Genomic DNA, 12,143 nt, shown 5'->3' with positions numbered 1-12,143 from the left:
TAGTTTATTAATTTTGTTGACCTCTGTTGAAGGGGAAAGTGCATCAACTCAGCCAATTCCTATTGCTGAGAATTAGGTTAAGCTATTTTAAACTTTTTTATGAAAACATCCTCATCTGTGATCTTCTTGTCTCTTCCCTTCTCTGCAAAACAGGATCATTGGGATTTAAAAAATCAGAATCTCATTAAAACTATAAATTAATCTTAGGATGATTAACATCTTATTAATGATTAATCTTTCTATCCAAGATGGCATGACTTACCATTTACTCAAATATCTTTACATCGCTATAAACTTTCTGTAGTTCCCCTCAAACAGTCAAACACTGTATCCTTTAAGATTATTCTGTTATTATATATATATATATATATATAATATATTAACCCTCCCTTGAGGATATTTTTCCCATTGATTTTTAGAGAAAGTGGAAGGGGGGGTGAGAGAGAAACATCAATACGAGAGAAACAGATTGATTGGTTGCCTCCCACACGTTCCCTGACCATGGCCAGGGATGGAACCTGCAACCGAGGTATGTGCAGGGAATATACTTGACTGGGAATCGAACCCGTGACCCTTTGGTCGGTAGGCTGATGCTCCAACCACTGAGCCATGCCAGCCAAGGCTCAGTTATTTTGTATTTTTATTGTTACTATGAATGAGATATTTCTATTGTGGTAACTTCTGGTTGCTTATTGTTATATATAGAATTTCTGGTACCAAATATTAAATAATATTTATCTTATATATAGTTATTTTACTTAATACTCATCAATATAAAAATTTTTAGTTCACTCTTAGGTTTTCTAGTGATATAAAAATCATCAACTAATGTTTTTCCTTTTTATTAATACTACTTTGGTTTATAATTATATTTCGTATTTTGGTCAGAATTTTCAGAATAACGTTGAAAATAAAGCATTCTTGCTTTGATCCTGATATCAATGCTAACCTGAAACCTGTCTGGATTCTCTTCTCTTTCACCCCTCTGGCTTGAGAGCTGTGATCTCTTCCAACACTTATTTTTCCTTTAGGTCAGGTAAAAAGTATTCTACCAAAACAAAGCATCTAGCATGTAGCTTCCTCTCAAATTTAACAGGCACATATATGTGTGTGCATATAGGATCCTACATGCATAATTACATATACATGTTATGTAATCTGGCTGTTCCTTTTTAGAAGCCTGGGTAGGTGGTAATGCCATTAATAATCATGTAAACCCAGGAGGAGCAGTAGGTTTGGGGAGGTATTATCTACTTATAACCACTGAAGCACTATCCCAGTAGCTTCTCAAAGGGATTTTCCTTTAGAGCAGTGATTTTCCACCTTTTCCATCTTTGGCACACATAAACTAATTACCAAAATTCTGTGGCACACAAAAAACATATTACATATTTTGCTGATCTGACAAAAAATTAAGTATAATTTTGATTGGTTTACAAATAAAAACAATAATAGTAATTACCTATCCTTTTTACCCCAAAGTGACTTTTTAAACAATCAGGTGCTTATGCTTGTATATAAGAATTTCTGGTACCAAGAATTAACCAATCAGACACACCCTTATTATGTGGCATGACCAATAAGATGCAACTCTGTTATATGATATATTTATGGTCCAAGACAGGGCATTCACACAGGATTCATTGTATTGGCTGTTGTCATTGTTTTGACAGTCTAAGGGAAAAAAGGTCAGTGCTCCTAATTAAATAGTCAGGTATTGCATGTTTTACAAATTCTTGCGGTGTACCTGTTGAAAATCACACTTTATAGGATGGGACAGAATTCACATGTTAAAGAGACATGAAATTTAATATACAGCAAACTTAGTGTGAGTCAACACTGAGATGGGGTTGCCAGAAATAATTATGAGGTGTCAGCTGCCTGAGGACAGCATAGGAAATGAAGACTATCAACGCTGACTGAGAGCTTGCTATATGGGAAGCATTATGCTAGGTGTTCTCACGTAGATTGTCATTGCATTTTCACAGTGACAGTTCAGAGGGCCATTGTTCCCCCAGTCAGAGAAATCAAAGCTTCGTAGCTAAAATGAGGCACAGCAGGGGCCATACCACAGTTTTTGTGAAGCATAAGGTCTTGAACTGATTCATATACCCCAGATGCGGCTTGATGGGGCATAGGACAGCAGTCACTAAGTTGTGTTGTGAAAATTAAAGGAGCTAACATCTTAAAAGTTATATTTGAAGGGCTGTCACATGAGGGGGCAAAAACTATGGACATAGAATGAACCAAAACAATCAATCTATTACTCACTCACCCTATATCTACTGTGACATTACCCACATGCAAGATTTCAATTACCATCCTCATGCTCACAATCTTCAGCACTCCTGTCCCCAGGCTAGGTGTCCCCTGGATATCCTGTAGGCAACTCACACTCCGTCCTAGGGGGTGAAGAGTTTCCCAAAGACCTCTCAGGAAGCACTGAAGCTAATCATTATGAAATAAGCATAATTACTATTTTAACAACATTTATTGGGTGCTTGTTATGTACCACCACTGGACTAAATGTTTTGTATTCATTACAATGTGAATAGTTAAATTCTTTCACTAATCTTATGAGGCAGCTATGATTCCTATTTTGCAGATGTTAAAAATGAGGGCCTTAGAGGAATGCTAATGACAACAGCCAACACAATTCATCCTGTGTGAATGCCCTGTCTTGAACCATAAATATATCATATACATCGTGAAGGTGGGCTCAGACCCCAGGTTTATCTGGCTCCAAAGGTAAGCTCTTTCTAGAACACAAACTCACACAATTCCAGAAAGGGTACATCAAGGTAAACCCACCATGCACTGGGGAGGCCTGGATATGAGGACCCTCTAGGTGACTAATGTTTTCAAAGCTGCTGTCTCATTCCCAAAAGCCTAGACTCAAAAGCTTATCAGAGATTATGCTTTTCAGTTAAAGGGATGTGTGGTGTTTTATGTTTTGAAAGGCACGCACCAGCCCTTCCATGGAATTGTAGCAGGAAAACCTATTTCAACATAAACCTATCATGTTCCTGTTGAACATTTTAGCCCACACAATTTCCCCATAAAAACATGTTGTATGTGCACACAGAGAAACGCCTCATTTGAGGAGACTGCCAGGTGAGGGTGGCTAATAGATGTGCCTGTTAACGTGAGGAATTCCACTGCTTGCAACCCCGAAGCCTGCCTGCGAGGCAGAGACGTCCGTTTAGATGGTTTTGCGTGGGTCAGCCCTTGGTAACCCTAATGCAGCCGTCACCCTAGCTGGGATGCTGCTGACTTAGGACACTATTGAGACCCTTTCTTGGCTCTTTGGGGCATTAGGCACCACGCTGTCCTCATTTTGTACCCCTGGGATTAGTCATGGCTTATTTACCACCAGGACTTCTTTCCTTCTTTCTTCTTGGTTTCTTATCTGTTGTTTGGTTTCTTTTTTCCTTTCCCTTCCTTTCCTTTCCTTTCCTTTCCTTTCCTTTCCTTTCCTTTCCTTTCCTTTCCTTTCCTTTCCTTTCCTTTCCTTTCCTTTCCTTTCCTTTCCTTTCCTTTCCTTTCCTTTCCTTTCCTTTCCTTTCCTTTCCTTTCCTTTCCTTTCCTTTCCTTTTCCCCTTCCCTTCCCTTCCCTTCCCTTCCCTTCCCTTCCCTTCCCTTCCCTTCCCTTCCCTTCCCTTCCCTTCCCTTCCCTTCCCTTCCCTTCCCTTCCCTTCCCTTCCCTTCCCTTCCCTTCCCTTCCCTTCCCTTCCCTTCCCTTCCCTTCCCTTCCCTTCCCTTCCCTTCCCTTCCCTTCCCTTCCCTTCCGTTGAGACTTCCTTCCTAAAAGAAATCTTGCTATCACCCCTTGGAAAGGAAATACTGTTCCCCCCAGTAGTCACTGTTCCCTGTCACGAACATCATAAGGCAAACTTTCTGTCAAGAAAGTCGGAAGGGAAACACACCAGCGAATCGACAAGCAAAGCGGACGGGCCAGCGGAGGAAACTGGAAGCCACTCGGGGGACGCGATGTCAGGCGCCAAGCAGGGCCAGGAAGAAGAGCGGTTAGAAATGCGCTGGGCCGCCGAGCATTGATTTGAGCAAGTGTAACAACGCAAAGGGCACAACTAAGAAGAGGGGCAGAAAGGAAGAGAGGGACGCTGCGGACTTAGGAAGAAAAAGGGGGGCAGCGCTCGTCTGCCAGGGCGCCAGGCTAGGAGCTGAAGCAGAAACAAAGGGCAACCAGACCTTTGTTTGGTTTTCTCTCTTCAGACAGTCTTCATTTGAGGAACAGGCCACACCTTCATAACTGTGATTTCTGGGCACACCAGGAAGGCTCGTCCTGCCAAAGGACCTCCCCAACAGGCTTATTGTTAATCAGTGAAGTTCTGTGCTTCAAGGTCCATATTTTGTAGCTGAATCGACACTTGGCAAGGAAACTATTAGGTGATCAGATTCTTTCCAATGATCATGGGAGAAAACATGTTAAAAAAAAAAAGAGGGGAGAATACCGGGTTAATGGACATTTCATGAGCCTGCTAGAGAAATAGAAAAATGGGCTACGCGTTTGACATGTTATGTGCCTGTCATGTGTGAGTGTGACCCAGAGATTACCCCAGCACCACGCCAAGTGTCATACGAACCCGATCCCTTGGGCCAATATTAGACCAGAGAGGATGGACTCGAGAAGACAGTAACCAGAGGGGAAGGTGATGGCGGAGGCCCCTGCTTCTGCTTCCATGTAACTTCTTCCAACCAAGATTTAGTGACCAATTCTGGGGAGATATCTAAGCCCCAATTTAAGTATTTTATGAGTCCTTGAAGTCTGTTTCAATACATTTGCTCTTTACTTGTTTGGTTTTCCATGATCAAGCTGTTGTTTTGCATCCTAACACCACCACGGGCTCCTTGTCTAGGATCCCCTTTCCTGCGAGACTGCGGTCAGCCTGGCCTCTGCCGCTTTTCCAGGAATCCAGATAGGCTGTGTGGCCAGGTCACCATGGCTGTTTTCCACCCTCTCTGATGCCGCCTGCCTGCCTGAAGCTTGGTCATGGTGTATTTCTGCATCTTTCACATTCATCCACCCCAGCCCACCATGTCCTGACCCCTGCCCTGCCTCCCCGATCTGCGTGGCTTCCAGTGCATGCCCAAGCCCTTCTCAGATATAACATCCTGTGTCAATTTGAGTTCACTTGGATTATGGGTTAGAAATCAATGTCCTTGAAATTCTAATTAGCTCCCTGATAACTTAGGAAACCGCCCTCCAGTGGAAAAAATAGCTTGTCTGTTTATATTTCCAAACTTCCTAGTGCATTCCTTAAAGGATATTTTCTTATGACACTCTGAAAATATTTTGAATATGAAGAAATTAATAACTTAGGTCTTAGAGTTTACTTTGGAACCTTGGAAGTGACTTTTATTACGAGCTGGCCCGCAGGGCCTCTTTCTGTTATCTTGGTTTGGGGATCAATTTTTAGTGCTTGAAAGTTATATATGGAACCACCCGTTTTCTTTCATTCTGCTGAACTTGGTATTAGCCTTTCTCCCATTCACAAATCAAATCCCTTCTCTTTACTTTGTTGGACCCTAGTTTTGAAAACATATAGTTGACTGAACAGAAATCAAGTGGGGACAAAACATCAGAGAATAGTAGAGCCTGTCAGTTGGTTTGGTGAAGCTTTGGTGCTGCCATAGCCACCAGGACTGTCGGTGCCTGTCTTTAGAGCTGCCAGAAGGAACCCTGGCCAGAGCTATAATACCTCATGATTTTCTTATTTTTTTCTTAAACCTGCAAAACATGGAATCAATGCATGAAGTGTTTAGAGCTTACCCACAAGTATTTTGGTAGTTTTTTCCATTTACAGTTGTGTTGGACACGTAACAGTTTTACTTGTTTTTTATTGTGAGTCTAAGTCACACAGAGGACCCATGCAAGTGCGAACGGAGACTGGTGAGCAGTTATTATTTAATATACTTGACACCTAACTTATTTCTCAACTGGACTTTTTCAGTTATTATTTCACTGCCTGAAATTTCAATAACTGGGGATTCATTTGGGTGATTCTTTTTTTAAAAAGGTACCAATACCTATGCTAAGGGTAAGGATTTGTGAGCAAGTCGCACAGTCATGCATTCTTGAGAACTAGTTCAAATTGTTTTTCAGTGCCCTGAGAAATGAGAACTGGAGAAGAAAGGAAATATTTAGAGAGTGACCTAGGTTCGAGGGGAGGGCAGGCTTGTGTAGGGCACTTGGACTCTGAGAGGTAGGTACCAGGAAGCAGGGCACTGGTCCAGGAAGTGGGTCTAGATGCCAGACACAAACTTGACCTTAAATGTTTGCTCAAGGCAGGTCCCATGCAGAGTCATAGAATGTCAAAACAGAAAGTTGAAGGTGACTAACTCTCTTTTGTTAAGTTATTACTGGAACAAGTTCTGTTTGGCTTTATTCTCAGAAAATGATTAGGTTTGCATGACGCCATCACAAAGCCCTTGGGCTCCTCTCCCTTCCAGAGAACCCAAAGGGAGAATGAACTAAAGCTCTGGAGGCGGGAACTCCGACTCTTGGCCAAACCCCTGTGCACGGATAGGACCATACATATAAGGATGGTCTTGGGCAGCAGGCTTTTGACTGCATTGGGAATAGAGCCTGTCCAGTTGCTGAAAGAAGCAAGATCACCTGTGCAGGTAAATTTCTTTAGTTTCAAGGGTGGGTCCAATGTAGCCCAGAGCCCCAAGGGGCTTCTGTAGAGTCTGGGTTCAGAAAGCGAGAGAAAAGTATTTGCTGCTCTTGGTTTGAACTTTGCAGGTCAGAGTATTTCTGGAAAGAGCCCTAGAGTCTGGAGATGTGAATTTTGTTCTCACCTTTGCTATTGCTTACCAGCGTGATCTTAAGGAATAGACTTCAGGTCTTTGGCATCAATCCTCTCATTAAATAAGGGTGGTGGTGGTTTAAGGGATCCCTGAGGTTCCGTCAGCTCTGATTTATATTAAATGGTCATATAATATAATTGGTGGAGTGACTGATGCTGCCATGTATTGTCGTTTACCAAGGCTCAGACCCAGCCAGGGGTCTTCTGAGCATCCTCAATTTTGGAAGGGGTCTGGAGGTAGCATGGGGCCTGGTAAGATCCTAATATTCCAGGAGAAAGGCTGCTCTCTGGGTGTTAATGGACATCGAGGCTGGTTTCACTTCCTCTGTGAAATCAGATGTGAAGATGGCAATGATGACAACTTGAGAGCGAAATAGTCACTCACATAATAGTTATCATTGTGGGGTTGGGGAGTGGAGGGGCCCTTGCTTAGATGAGAAATCTAAAAATCACCCTCGTTTGAGCAGTTTGCTGGTCTATGGGCATCTGAAATCACTAGCTGAGGCTCTGGATGACTCTGGAGGAAGCAGTCTGCTCAACTATAATCAGTCCTCTCCTATGGAGACAGAGGGAGATATTGTTTGTTTAGGTGGGATGCAGCCTGGATATGTGTTAAAAATTCCAGAAATGTCAAATATAGTCAGATAGAGGAGCTCAGGGCTGGAGTTGTATTCCTAGCTTGAGCCAGTGGGTGGGCCTACATTTTGGGATCTGGGGAGATTTCCCAGGCTCAACAGGGTGAGAGAGAGTATCTTTGACTTTCTAGTTTACTCTAGAAAAGTCTAGAAAGGATTCTTGGGTGGACTGGGAATCAAACATTAAACAGAGTGAGCACCTCACAATGAAGAGAAGAGGACTCTCTCTAGAGTGAGAGCCCAGCCATTGAACTGTGACTCCTTGAAGGCAGGCATTCTAGTTCATCATTACCCCTCCCATCTAGGGCAACACTGGGCCCATGGGGGAGCACTCAATAAAGCCTTGCTTAAATGAACTGGATCTACCACTTTTCAAATTCCCCTCTAAATCTCCCTCCTGACCATCAAAACAATCAATAGAAAAGAATAGAATTGACTTAACTATTAGTGGTATAATTGGTTTTGTGATAAATCTCTCCAACCCAAGGGTAACCACTGAGCTGACTTCTAACACATGGTTTTGCCTTTCTTTGAAAATTACGTAAAGAGAATCATAGAGTTTTTTTGTCTAGACTTTTTCACTCAGTACTGTTTGTGAATTCCAGTCATGTTGTAGTGTTCCAGTTCATTCTCAGTAGTATTCTATTACGTGAATGTACCCCAGTATTTAATCCATGTTCATGGGCCTGTGGGTGCTTTTCAGTTTGGGGCTATTTTGAATAATGCTATTATAAATATTCCTGTGCACATCTTTTGGTGCATAAATTTAATCATTTCTATTGGGTAATACCCAGGAATGGAATTATTGTGTCCTAGGAGATATATATATATATATATATATATATATACACACACACACACACACACACACACACACTTAGCTTTAGTATTTACTGCCAAATAGTTTTCCTAAAAGATGTTTTTGATTGACTCGCTTTTTCTGAAGTCTTGCCTGGGTTTCTAACTGCATAGGTTGATATTCTGGAGTAGCGTAAATCATAGCCTAAGATGCAAGGCCATCCATTCTTCAAGTCCCGGACTGAGCTTTGGGGGTGGGACGGGGGTTGGGGGGCACACTGTTACCCAGCACCCGTTTCCTCAGTTCACGCACTTGAATGAAGGGCGAGTGCTCAGTCATAATAATTCAGGATCGCACTACATGGCAGCCCGGTTCAGTCTCCCTGACTGTCACACATGGTCAGAGGTCCTTATAATACCTTTTACGAGGTGCAGACATCTGGGTATCAGCGAGATAAGCGGCTGTGAAAAGAGAAAGTGGGCTGGAGAGCCAGGGAAGGCTCTGGGGAGGGGGGGAAATGCGAGCTGAGCTTTGAAGGATGGATGCAGTTCAGACCAGAGAGGACAGAAAACATCTTGTGTTTGTGTTGTGTGCGGGTAAAAGGGACATCGGGGTAGAGCTGGAGGTGGTTTATACAGAAAGGGGCCAGGACACTGAGACCCTGACCGACTAGGTTCAAGGCCATGAACAGTGGGATCTGAGGGGAGTGGTGTGATAGGACCAGTCAGACAGGAAATTCAGGAACAAGGGGGGGGGGGGAGAAAGCTCCCTCAGTCTGACTAGTAAGTGATGTAGCTCGGTGTCTGACCCTTTAAGATGCACGTACTCCTGAAAAATAAGAGGAACGAATTTACATCTGTTTTAAGACTTGTTCCTATTCAAAGGTGTTTTGAAATATTGGGAAAGGAGAAAAATTGAGAGGGTTGGCCCTCTAAGTGTGGAAGGTGGTGGGGAAAGAAGGGTAGGAAATGACCTAATCCTAGGTGCTGGTGTCTCCTGGGTGGGGACTGTGAGACCAGAGCAGAGTGACCCCACTCAGGTTCTGCTCGAGGAGCCAGTAAGAAAGAAGGGGATATGCCAAAGAGATGCCCGAGGCTCACCGTCACCATGCTGAGCTGGCAGAAGCCCCCTGGGACTGTGCAGAGTCTTCCCTGTACAGAAGAGTCACTACCGAGTTCCGTCTAGCGTGATATCAGGTCTATCTTCAAGGAGTGACATCAAGGTCTGGGTTCCACACAGGCCAGGTGAATGTTCCTAAGCCCAAGGAAAGCTGTCTCCACTATGAGGAACTCAAGGGGCGCACATGCCCTGGGAGTGTCAGGGTGACTGCATTTTCCTATCTCCAAATAGGCATGCAGTCGGCCCAGAGGACCCCCCAGCATCAGCAGTGAAGGCAGGGGGCCTCCTGCCTCTTCTCTTCCCATCTCCTCCCAAGGAGCGTGTTCCCTTTGGAGACTCCCTCCTTGAAGGCTGACCTTGATTTTACTTTGCTCCTCAGGGCTTTGTGCCCTGGATCCCACAGAACCTCCTCCCCCAGAAAGGAGCCCCAAGACACGTCTGGATCCGAAGGGGCTGTTAGGGCGGCCTCTGAATGCCAGCCTCAACCTCAGTCGGTGCTCAGGGTTGTCATCAGAACCACAGGAGGCAGACAAATGGTTGGCATCTTTTGTCTCAATTCAGCTTCACGTCAGGAGGGGTGGGGAGGGCAGGCTTTGTCATGTCATTCTTCACATTTCACAAATGACCAAACACCCATCTATTTATTTGTTCAGTCAGCCAGTCAGCAAATGTTTATCAAGCATCTGTTTATTTATGACACAGTGCGGGGCCCTGGGAATCCGGAAAGGAATATATGTCACTCTTGCCTCCCATAGCTCACAGTCGGGCCACAGTCTTCAGTTTCCTGAAAGGCTCATGTCTGCTCTAGTAAATGAGGATGAGTGTCTTGGGTCTTCTGTTAAGAACTAAATCTAAATGTAAAAAAATATTTAAATAGTGAAAACTTTCAAGGTCCTTTTAAACCATTAATCTGGCCAAATCATTTCCTCTTTTCTGAACAGGTCATGGTCTGTACTTAGGGATGGGGGTTTTCCTATTCATAATCGGTACCCACAAAACCACGTAACAGCTGCCCAGCAATGTCTGCTGTCATCACAACTGGAAAGTGAATAAGAGATTTCAGCAGAGACTTTTTGAGACACAGAAGTAACCTGTGAATGTTAAGTGTCTGTAAAAAAAAAAAAAGAAAGAATCAATTAGAGATAAAATTCTGCTGCAGTAGGATAAATTCCTAATGATGGATGCAATTAACCATATTTCATTCAGTGCATTCCTACTTGGAGCTTACCCTTGTGCCTAGCACCGTGTGACAGCAATATATCTGAGTTACAGTGCTTTTTTAGTAAACTTCTCTGTAAAGGACCAGCCAGTAAACACTTAGGCTTATGGGCAATGATCTCTGTCGCAATTACCCGATTCTGCTGTGTGCGTTGCAAAAGCAGCCACAGGTAGCACGTGAACAGGTAACTAAGGCTGTGTTTCAGTACAATGTTAATTACAAAACCCAGGAGTGGGCCAGAGTTTTGGCGCAGGGACCATAGTGTGCCAATCCTGCTTTAGAGTTTTCACAAGCCCCTTCACATTGTTATCTCTTTTGAGTCCTGATAGGACATAGTATGTATCATCTCCATTTTATAGGTAAGGAAACCAGCTTAGAGAGGGTAAAGGGTCTGCCCACAGGCACATGGGTAGAGGTGGCAAACCTGGCCACCTCCTGGGTTATCCAGTTCTAAATCTAGCGCTCTAGGGCCACTGTACACAATCTATTACCCAGAAAAAGCACAGTCCCTGCCCAAGATTAGTCAGACAGGGCTCGTAGTTAGTCCTGTTCTTTTGTTTCGACTGTCAAGAATGTGGAATGATCACTTTTTCATTCCAATGCGCTTTATCACGCAGACAGAGCCATCGTTCTGGGAGTCTGGGTTTTTCTTCCAATTTCACCTCGGACAACTTAGTGGATTGTGGCAAGATGCCAGAGTTCTCCGGAAATCAGTCATCCCTAGGAGAATGCTACAGGTTCAGAGCACCTGTGGGTGAGGACATTGTTCTCACGTCTTCTGTTTCCTTTCCAGAGCCCCCACTCTACCCTTATTAGGTGGACCAAGGGCCAAGTGTATGTGTCTAGCATGGACACATTGTCTGGCACATAGTAGGTGCTCAGTAAATGTCTGAGTGAACTGAACATCATGGCAAGGACTCAAGGCATGGAACAGACTTGCCTGGTGATGCTTCTCAATGTTCACCAGCTGGTTGGCACTCAAAGGCCTCCTCTGGATCATGAGCACCAGGGATACTCCTCTTTTCTCACCATCACAAAGCTCTCCATAGTGCCTGACACTGTGGACAAGGCAAGCAAAGCCAATACGGAATAAGTGAAGACTGGGGCTCTGCCCCTCTATGCTGAGTGCAAATGAATTCTGGCATGAAGAACATGACCCAGGGGTCTTAACACCCTCTGGGGGCCACGGCACACTCTAATTATCTTGTGCCCCAGGCAGCTTTCCCCTATTCATTTGCATAGTCTTATTTTATGGGCCTGCTCCAGCACCGTTCACTTATAATAGTTAAAATGAATTTCCAAATATGACCGAGAGCCATCTGGCCCTTTGCAGAGAGCTGTGGCAATCTGGGAGCGAGCAAGTTTCACTCCCAGCTTGTAACATACAGAAGACTGGCAAGAGCTGTCAGCCGTCCACATCTGGGCCTAGACTCTCCTTCAGGTGACTTAGGAAAATGTATGAAAGAAAGATATTTGTGTGCGTGGCCTGATTCTGAAATTTGATCCTGTGGTGAGCGTTTTGTCCTTTGAGCCCCACGAGG

Source organism: Miniopterus natalensis, chromosome 13 (assembly GCF_054644295.1).
Source record: "Miniopterus natalensis isolate mMinNat1 chromosome 13, mMinNat1.hap1, whole genome shotgun sequence".
In the NCBI taxonomy this organism is placed as follows: Eukaryota; Metazoa; Chordata; class Mammalia; order Chiroptera; family Miniopteridae; genus Miniopterus; species Miniopterus natalensis.
Note: the sequence above shows the minus strand (reverse complement) of the source record.